This window comes from Polistes fuscatus, unplaced genomic scaffold (assembly GCF_010416935.1).
Source record: "Polistes fuscatus isolate 324 unplaced genomic scaffold, CU_Pfus_HIC Scaffold22, whole genome shotgun sequence".
NCBI lineage: Eukaryota > Metazoa > Arthropoda > Insecta > Hymenoptera > Vespidae > Polistes > Polistes fuscatus.
Genome location: NW_025113099.1, coordinates 183,380 through 194,473, shown reverse-complemented (window position 1 = coordinate 194,473; position 11,094 = coordinate 183,380). Strand labels below are relative to the sequence as shown.

Sequence of the window (11,094 nt, the reverse complement as noted above, 5' to 3'; positions counted from 1 at the left end):
AAAATCTCAAATATATTTTATTCGAGTAAATCGTATTATAACAAAAAAATAAACCAAAAAATAAAAACAGAAGATTTAAACAGTCTATTTTTTTAATATATATTTGGGGTTTTGAATTATCTAAAAGTATAGATATAAATATGTAATGGTATGAGTGTGAGAAAGGAATGAAAGAACGCATCGGGCGAGAATAAAGATAGGGACCGTTGCGTTAGGATATTTGCTTAGGATATTTGTTTAGGTTCAGGGTCACATCATCTGGACTTTGTCGCCTTCGTATAGCTACATCGAGGCCTCTTGAGCGTTCTCGATTTTAAGGTGAAGAAAAGGCCGTTATTCATGATGGTGAATCATCGGGAAATTTCTAGAAGAAGCAACGAGAGACGATGGAGGGGATGTAGGGTATAAGTAGGCGACGGAAAGGACTGGTGGTGCGTTCTGTGGTAGTTTTTTGATTGAGACGACGAGGGAAAAGTGTAACGTGAGGTACGGAAGACAACGGGGAACGGCGAAGGATTACGATAGGCGACGACGAGTCGGATTCGGGTGTTCCTTGTGGTTGTTTGCGGACGTAGAGAGTTACACTTAGTATATCGTAGCATTAGTTTAGATTATAGATACTTACCATTCTATCTCTTAAAAACATTATACCTTGTTAAGTATTTATTAATAAATACTACCTTATTATTATCATTAAATATATATCACTATACATAAAATCTTACATATATATATGTCCCTGTACAGAATCTGTTACAAACATCTCTCATTAGTAAAAAGATTTTTGTACATGTGTTTTGCATATCGGTGAAAATCTCGATTTCATATTATCATCATCATTATCATCATCATTATCATTATCATTATTATTATTATTATAATATATATATAAGGAGCTTCTAATTGCATTAAATATAATACGTGATATATAAGAGACATATAAGAGAGTAGGTTGAAAAGTTTTGAGCTTATTAATAAAAAAAAATAGGCTCAAAACTTTTGCGAAATTATGTTAAAAAAATTAAATGTTAGTTTTCTTTACCAAAAAAGAAGGAAAAAAACTTTTGAAATTGTTTTTACGTTAAGCTTAAAACTTTTCAACCTACCCACCAAATACGATTATGAAAATTATATGATCGTAAATGGCGTAGATAATTAACGCGAATGGATTTATTTCATTGTCATTATAATATTACTATTATTATTATTATTATTATTATTATAATTATGGGAAGTTTTTAAGCTCCTTAATTCCAAATTTTCATTTTAATTGAACTTAAGGAACGCTTACATCTAATCTAATCAATATAGGAGAAGCTAATCGAAAACTATTATATATAAAGGATAATATTACGTGAAAAGAAATTTTTATACACACTTACACACGCACGCACGTACACATCGCACATGCGAAAACGATACGCGAATAAAAACGTCGTTGTTTAATTATTTAATTATTTTTTTGGACGATCAAGTACACGTTCGTTTAAATATATATATATTTTTTTATAATAAAAACGAATGAAATTTTCAATTATGTTATTTGCTTATTCGTTTGTTAATATTTGATATAAAGTATATATATATATATATATATATATATATATATATATATATATATATATATTTATTAAACAATTAATTATGAAAAAAGAAATAAGTCGATATTATAAAAATAATTAAGAAAAAAACAAAATATTCGTTAATTATAAATAAAATATCATAATTATGTGTTTTTTCAATATTTGTACAAAATTGACTAACACCATTTTCATATTAAATAGTGCAATTATATATTTTTATTAATATATAAACAATTTTGAAATATCGAAGAAAAATAAAAAAGAAAAAATGTATATTTTAAATATTTAACAAATTTTGTGATAATGAAGGAAAATAAAATTATAAATTGCAAAACCAAGAAAGAAAAATTATGTTGAAAAGAAAAATATGAAAGGAAAGAATAGAAAGATCGGCAAAAGTAAAAGTTTTTTGCTTATAAAATATCTTATATAGGTGAAGAGAGAGAGAGAGAGAGAGAGAGAGAGAGAGAGAGAGAGAAAAGAAACCAAAGACACTTTACAGGATGTGTCCTTCCTCCCGAGAGCACTTGGACAACGAAGCATTCAGAGAAAACTAACGTTTTATTGTTTTACGAACACCATCCACTGTCTCAAAGAATATCGTGTCTTTCTCTCTTTCTACGGTAACTAAATAAGTAAATATATGTATAAACATGTAATTTTAAATCGGTCAAATTCAACGATTAAATGCAAAACATTTTATCATATCAAATTAACGACATCATTTCTTTGACAATTTACTTACTCATTTTACTTGTATCGTAGTCATTACAATATGTATTTTATTTAATATTTATTTTATTTCTTTCTTTTCTAATACGAGATAATGCATTAATATTCCACCGAACGTGCACGTAATGTAATCGTCATTTTATTTCTTTTCTTGGCTGGTATTTATCGGGTCAATATTTATGATAAATTATTATTACGTAATATAAGTGATCAGTATTATAAACCGATGAATATAAATGATTATTATTTTGATTTTTATTTTCTATTTAATATTTATAAATATCATAATTTGTCAATATTTTATAATAGATGTGATCAAAACAATATTAATAAATATATTAATTAATAATGAAATAATCTATCAATAAACTAAGACAATTCAAATTCAACTTTACAATATCGATAAAAAATGTAATTAATTATATTGAACAAAATCTTCGCATAAGTTGATCATATATTATACAAAATATTTACCGTTAAATAATACAAATATTGACCCAAATAAATGAAACTATTTAATTATTTTTCTTTTTTTTTCTTTTTTGCGTTTGATATGTTTGAAAATATTTCTGTGCTATTTTATATTGGCGCTTATTTATATTATTATATAGGCATTCTTATATTCTTTTCTTCTTCTTCTATATATCATGTATTTTATTTATTATTATCGTCATAATTCTACGTAGACTGTTTCAGTTATTTTTATTTTTAATCAATCTTATTTCATATCCATTTGACAATTCTTTAACAATTGCGTTTGAATATCTTTGATAGAAATTTATTTTAATATATATTTTTATTATATGATTTTCAAAGATTACAAAGTTCAACGTATAGTTTTAATCATGAATGAGAGAATTTAATTTCATTTTAAGAAATTCATATTTAATATATTTAAATATTTAAAATAGAGATTTAAAAATGCATTGATTATCTTTATACAATTTGAATTTAATTGAATATAAATATTTTTGCTTTTAATATCGAATCAAATATATTCTACCAACTTAAAATGTGCCTTGTACCAAAAAATAGCGATAAGAAATAATATGTAATTATAAAATAACATACAGATGATAATAATCGATACGGATTAATAACAAAATCACGTATTCCCAAATTATAATAAACTAAAAATAAAAAGTAATTTGTATTTAAATTTATAGATTTAAAAAGGAAGATATACGATATAATATTTTATTAAAGCGATAGATTATATTATATCTAATTATTTCCTCTTTTTTCTTTCTTTATTCTTTTTAAGTGGAAGAAATATTTATATATATATATCAAGTAAATTGGAATAAATATAGTTGGAAAAAAGAAAAATTAAATCATCTTTGCCTCTGATAGTTCATTTTCTCTCATCGATCTTATATAAATTATATTTACATTTGATCTCTAATAGAATGAATCAAATATTATATGCATATTATACTTAATTCCCTTTACCTACAATATCGTGTGAGATTCGTGGTAAGAAAATCAGACTAATTGTAAGCATGAGTATCACGGCTTATGAGAGCTGTGGAACATCAAATGGGCCAAACATAAACAACACTGGTCAGACTCATGGCTTTATATATCACAAAACATGTGCGATTTACACAACTTCCATTGCTTAGTCGAACCATGAAATGGCTCGATATATGATCTAACTTGCTGTTGATTATGGCACACTTCATTGAAACTTAAATCGTAGGGAAAGGGATTAATAAGATCCTGGTATATGATACTTTAATAAGTTAATAAAATATAAAATTTGTTTTCTATATTGGCACGTCGAAGAGGCAAAGATTGTTCGATCGATGAAATTTGTGCACTTCTTCGTTAATTATATTATATAAGATTCCAAATGTATATATTATGTATGCTTAAATTTAACAATAATAAAAATTAATGTTCTATCAACGAGCGAATGAAAAAGTTTTTTCTTGTCAAATGTCCAGTGATGCAAACGGTGTAAAGAAAATAAATAATTTCTTAAAAGAATTCATCGAACATAGGAAGTCTTTTATGATTTGGATGATTTTAAATTAGTTTGTTTTCTTTTCCAAATTATCACGGTTTAAATCTTCGATCGTTGATAAATCATCCTTTGGAAGTTTAAATAATATTAGAATACAAAATGTGGATATTCGTTAAGGGTTACAAAATTGTAACGATTAACGAGATATTTCATATTCTAATTTAATATGAAAAATAACTTCTTACGTCGCGATGTAGAAAGACTGTTGTTGCAGAAAAACCACAATTATCATTGTTAAAATAATGGGTGTTATAATACATTTTGGATCTTACAATTACCCCTGATATAAACATCTATGTTAATAAATCTATCTAATGTCCATGACTAACATCGATCAAAGATTAATGAAGGTTTCCACACAAATTCGGCATAGATCAATAGGCAAGTCAATGTAGCTTACGTTATCGGCAAATTTTCTTTCCTTTCCTTCTTTCTTTTTTTCCTTAAGGCTCCAATATTTTCAATTGTAAAATCATTATTGGAAATATAAATGTAAGTACGTATTGAAAATTAATTTATAATTTTTAGTAGGAATAATAAAACGTATTTTCGTGTAACAATAAGTTATACAAAGATGCAATATATACATGAATATATATATATGAAGCTTTTTAGGCAGTCGAAATATTAATTTTGCACTTTTGTTACAAGTCGAAGACTAAATTATTTGGAAGAAAGTGCAATTGCATTACAAACCAAAGTATAAAAAAAAAGAAAAAATGCACGACGATAAAAAAAATAAGAGATTTTTTGTACATCTTAGCAATTCATTATTATTCATACGAAATCATCGTCTTTCTTGTAGAAGCCTTAAGTAAAAAATGTGTGCATGGTAGATCTGTTCATGCTGTGTCTTCATGTGTATTATTTTTTCTTACAAAATTCCTTTTTAATATCTTAATATCTACTCACTTTTACCATATTCCGTTGCAATACTCCTTAATACATATTTAACTATAAGAGCGAATGCTGCGAAACCAATAAGAACAACGAGATTAGTAATTGCGTCTTGTAATGGACTTTGTTCTCTTTGTAATTGATCTCGTATTAAGGAAGAAACTTCTGCTGCGGTAGACTGATGCCTTGCTTGTTTTTCCAATTCTTTTCTATGTTCCAACTCTGCCTTGATGACCTATAATGTAAAATAATATTACATAGGAGTCATTTAATTAAATGTTTTGTATTTTTGCTTACTCGAAGAAAGCAAATGCATAAATTAAATAAAGAGAGAAATATTACTTCAACAGTTTCAGGAAATAATTCACAAAACAATTTATCGCGTAGATTGTACTCCAAACTTTGCCTCGCTAATTCTCTCTTTTCGTAATCTGTCGTATTAATACTGCCAAAGGTTGGGCTCTTTTCGATCTGTAATTGATAACCACATTTTCAATTGTTTAGTGTGTGGTATTTACATTTTATATTTATAATATTTATTATTTAATATACCATAAAACTAAGAAGCCCTGTAAGAATAGTAGACACGCTCCAAGCAGGATTCCATGTATCGGGATGAAAATCAGTGTTGGATAGACAAAGTTTGGTATTAACTTTGAATCTACTGTTAGGAGTAGTCATGTAAATGCTAGGAGGTTGAAATGGAAATTCTCCAGGAAATATAAGTTTTCCATGATAAAACCCTCCCTCGTAAGGTGTCTTTTCTGGTCCTTTGACGACGTAATGCCTACAAAAATAAAAATGATTAACTTGTGTTACAAAAAAGAAAAATGTTTATATAATCAAAAGAATAGTTATCTAGTTACCATTCTAATATGTTAGAAGGTACCGGTTCTGCCAGAACATATGGCACAGGATCTTTTTAAGACGTAAGTAATCCTGCTTTAAGCGAGCTGTGGCACTATTAGGTTTTTTATTCATTCTTACCATATATAAGCTGTAACTAAACTCAACCTTTTAATTTTCCTTCTTAATCTGCTTGTCATATACACACCCGATAACAATTGGAAGAATAAATGAACACGAAGAAAAATATTTCAATATCAATAATACTAATAAACTTAACCTCAATAAAGAATTAGTAAACGCGTATCATTTAAAAAACAAACCAAATTAAATATTAATTTCTATATATATATATACGTGTATGAATAATAATAATGTTCAAATTTATTTTAAGTTTCTTCTAATTATAAGATTATTATTATTCTTCGAAACGTAATAAGGATGAATCGTCACGAGAAATGATAAATATTCCGAAATTTCATTTGAACGTTAAAATGATATTAATTAGATTATTTAAACTCGTGTTAAAATAGGTTAAGAAAATTCTATCCATTTCATGAATAATACTAAATATGACACTGAATTTGACAGCATCCTTTTCAAACACTATTTTCGTTTCTATAAGAAACATATGACTCAGAAATATTCTTCTAACAGGGTATTCTGCGCAGTGCTGCCACGTTATAGCTATTATATATATATATATATATATATATAGGAAGCGATCATAGCCTGCTATTAGCAAAAATAAGAATGAAGTTTAAACCCCAAAGAAATCTTGCCCGAGCAACCCAAGAATCGAAAATAAACATCGAGTCACTATGGAACTAACCAACCAAACAACTATAAGAACAGGTTGAAGGATAAAATCGAAATAAACCCAATAAAAGAAGAAGATAATACAAACACGGCCTGGAAGAAACTCAAAACTAACATTTTAGAAGCTGCATATGAAGCCCTGGGAATACGAAATGTAAAAAACCGGGCAAGAATGATCAAAACTCCTTGGTTTCGCCCAGAGATTAAGGAAATATGCAAAAAAAAGAAAATAGCATACCTTAACTATAGGACATTACGAACACCTGAATCATACGAAATGTATAGACGAATCCGGAATCAAACAGTGACATTAGTAAGGCAAACAAAGCAACATTATTGGGAGATTTTTTTAAAAAGAATGGAGAGTGACTTCTATAGACTCCAAAAACAAATCAGGCGATTTATTAGAAATCAAAGAAAGGAGGTCAACGAAATGATCGAAACAAATCAGATCACAAAAGAAAAGTGGATTAACTATCTTACAGAGCTCTATAAATCAGAAGAACTTCAATATTAATAATAATAATAATAATAATAATTTGTTTTCATACTTAAATCATTATTTCATTATTTTCATTATCGTAAAAATGTTAAATGTATTTTAAGTTTAAATATCTCCTACGTTGTGCATCGTGAATTTTAAGTAAAAATTTTAATACACAGGTCCATGCCCACGCGTACAAGAATATATAAATATACACATTAATATGTATATTCAAACATTCAAATATACATATACATATATATATATGTATTTGCCAAAATTTCTCCAACATGGAGTCCTCCGGCGATTGGATTAAGCTTAATTATGAGGAGGGTGAAAAGGTGAATTAGAATTAAATTAAACACGTGGTTGAGCCAATAAGTGCAATGCTTTATTGGCTCGTCAGGGAAAAAGCCTAGCGGCAAAAAACCCTGGTTGTTATTAATACATTGGACGACGATGGATCACGGATTGTGTCCGTGATCAACTTCTCGTCATGATTAACCTTGATGGTCAATCTCGTTGAAAGAAATAGAAATTATATCTCTCACCGTTAATTGCCGCCTCTACGTCTCTCTATCGTATTTATAATATCTGTAAGATACATTCGCTTAACAGATAAACTCCTTGTCTTTCTATCGTATTTATAATATCTGTAAGATACATTCACTTAACAGATAAACTCCTTGTCTTTCTATGATCCTCTCGCTCCTTGCCTTTGTCTCCAAGTGTCCTCGTAGGCGTCCAGCGGTGGACTAGAGCGTGTCTTTCGTATTGTGCCCTGCAGGGTGCCCTCACTCGACGGTCGAGTGGTGGGGTTATGGATGCTAGTTACTAGTAACTCTCTATCGATTTAGTGGGCGCATAGTAATCTCGTATTTTAGTTACAATCGATTTTCGGCTATGATCGATTCCGATCGTACAATACTATATATGCACACATATATTTACCTATAAAATAACCATAGACACATACAAACATACATAAATAATTGTTTTCATATTTAAAAATAACCACAAAAATATATGCACATTCGTACATAACAATTATTCTCGTGTAAAAATAATTACAAACACTATATATATATACATTTATACGTGTATGCACATATTATACATATAGAATGACAGTACTTTTTACCTAGCAGTGTTTCAGGTAGGTTGTTGGAGAATGTAACGTGTTTGTATATAGCAAATGAAAAGTAATTGGTAGTAAATTTTCTCAGATCAGTTGTATATACCTCTCTCTCTCTCTCTCTATCTCTCTCTCTCTCTCTTTCACACGCATTTCATTGATTCACGTATTAGAGAGAGGAAAGAGTAAGCAGGGGAAATATTTATATTTATATATATATTCACGAGAGTTGCGCGTAGATTGGCGAATGCACGAGTATAATTGATATTTTTAGACATGACTCAAAATCGAGAGAGTCGAAAGGAGTAACGAGCCGTACTCGCGCCTCTGTATTATTCTCGTTGCAACGAATGCAAGTATATATATATATTATATGTATATATAAGAGAGTACGTTTTCCATTGTGACACGGAACATTAGTTATGTAAGCTACTAAAGAGAATGTCGTGCCAACCTGATACTCTCGTATTAACCTGAGTGTGCATCCTCGTCGTTTCCGTACAATATCGGTGTGCACGTTTTACTAGGTTTCGTTGGGTGTATGTGAATGTATCCCTATATAGTACTATTCATTAAAATTTAGAGAATCTATTCGAGAGTTGACTATTTTCTGAGTAAATAAAATTGAAATTTTTCAATAATGTTTGTCTTGTTTTTTTTTTTTTCTAATATATACGGAAAAAAATTTAATCTTATTTTTGTTGAATAATATATTTAATTTTTATTTCTTTTCTAGGTTTTTTTTCTAGGTTGTTGATAAAATATTTTAGATTTTTTAATGTCTCTTTTTTTCTTTTTTTTTCCTGTATTATCTTGCACAGAACGGTTGAATTCAATTAAAATCTCGACGATGTTTGTTTTTTTTTTAAATATTTTACAAAAAATAAATACATTTTTCTTTTGTCTTTTCTTGAATAACTTATTTTTATAAATTAATTTAGATTGATTTTAAGAGAGGAATTATTTTATATTTTAATTAAATTTTTTTACTATCTTGTGTACAAAGGTCTTAGTTTTGATTGTTATTTAAGTAGCTTATTTATTAAAGTTTATTGAATAAAACTACGTAATCACTTTCGAAAATGAATTTGAAATTTCGACTATGTTCGTTTTAAAACGCAAAGATAAGATTGTAGATAACGCTATATTTGTATACATTATTCTTCTGATAAAAATATTATTTTAAAGTAGTTATTAACATGTAATTTATATAATCTAGTACAGAAAGGTATTAATTAAATCTTTGTGTTAGTAGCTTACATTAATTAGAGTTTACGTTATAAATTTACGTAACTTCTTGCGAGAAATATAATAGAAATTTTCTACGATTATAAATTAATAAAATATATAAAATAAAGAAAAAAGCATGCACAATTTTAAATAAAAATCTTATTTACCTATTTTTGTTGATAAAAAGAATTTATTGAAACCGCGATTAAACATTCGTCTTTTTCTAGCATATAAAAAAAAATCTTATCTTCGATCGTTTGTGTGAGTAGCTCATATTTATTCATTAGAGTTTACAAACTAAACTCACGTAGCCTTTTGCCAGAGAATAAAATAGAAATTTCGAAAATGTTGATTTTAAAATATACAGTCATACAAAAAAACAAACGCATTTTGCAATAACATTTTGTTTATTTTTCGATGTTATTGATTAAGGAATTTATTCGAAATAATATAATAATTAATATCTTATTAATTATCAAAATTATAATTTATTCATGCACATTTCTATATCATCGTGGAAAAAATTAATCTTATTGTTAGATCTGTGTATGACTAATCTAAATACTATTCATAAGGTTTTAGTCATTAAGCTTGTTATACGTGCGTCATTTTGTTCCGAGAATAAAACAAACCTTTTGATTTTATGATTTATAAGAAAAAAAAAGAAAATTACATAATTTTTTAAATATTCCATTAAGTATCATTTAACGTATTATTATATAAATATTTAATTTTCATATCTTCAAATTGAACAAAAATTTAATTTTCAATTTAGTTTTCTATTACATTTTTGCAACCAAACTCATAAATAAAATAAAATTTTCAAACAAAATTTGATTAAACTACTTGCAAATAAAAAAAAAAAGCATGCACACCGACACCGTACAGTTCTAATAACGCACACAACGTTATTTTTTTAATCATATATTTTAATAAATCATTTTATTTTATTCATAATAATAAAGAGAAATAAGAGAGAGAGAGAGAGAGAGAGAGAAATTTTTATAAATTTTAATTGGACGCAGAGTGATATAAAGTCGACCATTTTTATCAAAAGATATACCAGTATAAATGAGGATTAAAAAATTCTTGCTAAAGTCAATTTATTTCTCGCTTGTAAATACGTGTATGTGTGTTTAGGTATGTATGTGTGTGTGTGTATAAAATTGTTTACATCTCGTATGGTTTCTCTCGTATCGATTTTCATCCTACGTTTATACTACGGTTATGTATTGAAAGCACACACGCATATACGTATATATATATATATATATATATATATCATACACATATGCGTATATACACTACCGGCTAAAAGTTTTGAATCGCTGGGTAAATT

At 27.5% G+C, this 11,094-nt stretch overlaps 1 pseudogene; it reads right to left on the bottom strand.

The window, feature by feature from the left end:
* Nucleotides 1-5,211: 5,211 nt before the first annotated feature.
* LOC122518011 lies at nucleotides 5,212-6,414 on the bottom strand (annotated as a pseudogene).
* Between the last annotated feature and the right edge of the window lie 4,680 nt (nucleotides 6,415-11,094).